Genomic DNA, 776 nt, shown 5'->3' on the forward strand with positions numbered 1-776 from the left:
GTGGCTATATATATATATATATATATCTGTTATCTATCTCTTAATCTCCTCTACGCCTTGTCCGTATATCATTTTCGGCTTCACGGTTTATCTTTTGTTATCGAAACGTGAGTGATACGTCTTTGCGATTTTATTTCTACTCTTTTCAGGCTTCTTGGTTAATACTCCTTTCGAAATTACCTATATTTATTTATTAAAAATCCACCTGAGAGTCGTACCACTGTAATATCATTGACTTATGACTCGAGCATAAGGATTTGAATATTAGGGTGTTACACCACTAGATGCCTTGATATGTTTGTTAATGAAATCAGATTGGAAAGGCTAGGAATGGATCAAAGGAATCAAGAGGAAAGCATGAAAAGTGAAGAAATCATGGAAAAGCAAGGATTTGGGATAAGATCAACGATGCGCACGCGCAGCAGACGCGCACGCATGGATTGTGAGGTCGCATGGCGACGCGTACGCGCACATGACGTGTACGCGGGGATGGAAAATTGTCAATCGATGCGCACGCGCACTGTACACGTACACGCCGATGTCTGCACGTGACCCACTTAAAGTGAATCCGCTGGGGGCGAATTCTGGGCTTTCCAAGCCCAAATCCAACTCACTTCTGATGCTATTTAACCCAAGGAATGAAGAGGAATCAACATAATAAGACACTTAGTCATCATTAGTTTAGTTTAGATTAGTTTTGGAGGGAAATTTAGTTTTAGAGAGAGAAGCTCTCACTTCTCTCTAGGATTAGGATTAGGTTTTAGATCTAGATTAGA

The sequence above is a fragment of the Arachis ipaensis genome, chromosome B05, assembly GCF_000816755.2.
Source record: "Arachis ipaensis cultivar K30076 chromosome B05, Araip1.1, whole genome shotgun sequence".
In the NCBI taxonomy this organism is placed as follows: Eukaryota; Viridiplantae; Streptophyta; class Magnoliopsida; order Fabales; family Fabaceae; genus Arachis; species Arachis ipaensis.